This window comes from Triticum aestivum, chromosome 4A (genome assembly GCF_018294505.1).
Source record: "Triticum aestivum cultivar Chinese Spring chromosome 4A, IWGSC CS RefSeq v2.1, whole genome shotgun sequence".
NCBI lineage: Eukaryota > Viridiplantae > Streptophyta > Magnoliopsida > Poales > Poaceae > Triticum > Triticum aestivum.
In genome coordinates, this window is record NC_057803.1 from 186889782 (window position 1) to 186892407 (window position 2626).

Consider the following 2626-nt stretch of genomic DNA (forward strand, 5'->3'; position numbering starts at 1 on the left):
CCATAATGCGATAAATATCGATATAAAAGCATGATGCAAAATGGACGTATCAACTCCCCCAAGCTTAGACCTCGCTTGTCCTCAAGCGAAAAGCCGATAACAATAAATAGGTCCTCATGTTTAGAGGTAGAGGCGTCGATAAAAATAAAATATGGACATGAAGGCATCATGATTATTCTAATAACAGCAACATATATCGATTTTGTCATATGATTACTTATGTTCAAGTGATGATCTATTCACAATGCAAAAGTATAAATCATAAACCTTATTGGGCTCCGACAAACTATAATCTCAGTCATTGAAGCAATTGCAATTTAACATAACATCGGAAAGAGTCTATGTTAGAGCTAAAAAGCAAGTCCACATACTCAACTATCATTTAGTCCTCCATAATTGCTAACACTCACGCAATACTTGTGGTTACAGAGTTTTAATCAGAGACAGAGAAAGATAGGGGCTTATAGTTTTGCCCCACAACCTTTTGCCTCAAGGGTAATGTCAACAATAATGGTTCATGCTCCCCTACATCCAATTGGATATATATATCATGTTCTTTCCAACATGCTGAGCTTGCCAAAGGATAAAATGAAAAAGGAAAGGTGAAGATCACCATGACTTTTGCATAAGGTAGAAGATAATAATAAAGGATAGGCCCTTCGTAGAGGGAAGCAGAGGTTGCCATGTGCTTTTATGGTTGGATGCATAAAATCTCAATGCGAAGAACGTCATTTTATATTGCCCCTTGTGATATGAACCTTTATTATGCAGTCCATCGCTTTTATTACTTCCACATCACAAGATCGTATAAATCTTATTTCTCCCACACCAATCAATCATACATATTTAGAGCAATTTTTATTGCTTTGCACCGATGACAACTTACTTGAAGGATATTACTCAATCCATAGGTAGATATGGTGGACTCTCATGGCAAAACTGGTTTAGGGATATTTGGAAGCACAAGTAGTATTTCTACTTGGTGCTGAGAATTTGGCTAGCATGAGGGGGAGGCAAGCTCAACAAGTTAGAGGAACCATGACAACATACTTTATCTCAGATATAAGAAAGACATAACTCATTACGTTGTCTTCCTTGTCCAACATCAACTCTTTAGCATGTCATATTTTAATGAGTGCTCCCAATCATAAAAGATGTCAATGATAATATATCTATATGTGAAAACCTCTCTTTCCTTATTACTTCCTATTAATTGCAACAATGACCAAAGCTATGTCTGCCAACTCCCAACAACTTTTAATCATCATACTCTTTCTATGTGAAGTCATTACTCTCAATAAGATCAATATGAACTTTTTGTTTCTTTTTATTCTTTTTCTCTTTTATTTTATTCACCCAAGATCATGGCAAAATAATCAAGCCCTTGACTCAACACTAATCTTTATTATATATAACTCACGGACTCGATTACATAGAGAGATCATAAAGCGAAACTCGAAACTAGATCATGCCATAAACTTTATTCTACTAGATCAAGATACTACTAATAGGATCGAACTAAGAAAAATGGTAAAGGTAGGAGTTGTGATTATGATACGATACCGGGGCACCTCCCCCAAGCTTGGCAGTTGCCAAGGGGAGTGCCCATACCCATGTGATTATATCTCCTTTGTCGGTGTCATGCGAAACTGCTCCCCGAACACCTATGGGGCCGGTGGACCGGGCCCCTTTCGGTTCGGCGGGGGGCGGAGATCGCACGAAGAGCAGATCGAGGCGAAGCACACGAGCAGTTTACCCAGCTTCGGAGCTCTCCAGAGAGATAACACTCCTACTGCTGCTTGTCTGGTTGTATTCTCTTGTGTTCTTGCTCGTGAGAGCTAAGTGTTTTTCTGGGTTACGAATGAGTCGAACCGAACCCACCAACCCCCCCTACGTTGCGCATGGGCCTCCTTTTATACGCTAAAGGGGTCACTGACAGGTGGCAACGTAGAGAAGGGTACAAATGTAAAAAGTGAGGTGGTTGGTACAGTTACATGTACAGTGCACCGTACCTAACCCTGACGGCAGGGGACAAGGGCATTAAAGGCCCGTCTGAGTTGCCCAAACAGTGCAGGAAAGGACTGTTAGGGGCGCCACCGTTCGCCACGATGGTGATCTTGTCAGCTTCGCATGCCACTGCGCACCGCTGGCTGCACAGTCTCCCGCCACGCGCTCCTGGTGAGGCCCCCAGAGCGACACGTTGGTGGATGTGCTGGAGCGTGGGCACAGAGTGACCGCCTGCCGCGGCAAGTGCCTTGCCGCTGCTGCTATCTTGTCGGGTCCGGAAGCTTGTCGCTCACCGGGCTTCGAGGTACCTTGGTTGGTCTTCCCGGCAAGCTCCTCTTGCCGGGGCCTTGTTGCCTTGCCGGAGCGCGTGGCGCGTCGCGGCAAGTTCCTTGAAGTGCCTTGGTTGGCTTTCCCGGCAAGCTCCTCTTGCCGGGGCCTTGTCTCTTGAGTTTAAATACTTTGTTCTTGAATGGCTCCAAGGGAACCACGGAGGATCTTGGTGTTCGCCCGGCAAGCCTTACCGCGGGGTGCTGCAACTGCCCGTGCACAAGTTCGGGGTACTAGGGTACCCCTATTCTAGTACACCGACAGGAGCCCCCGGGCCTGGGCCAGACACGGT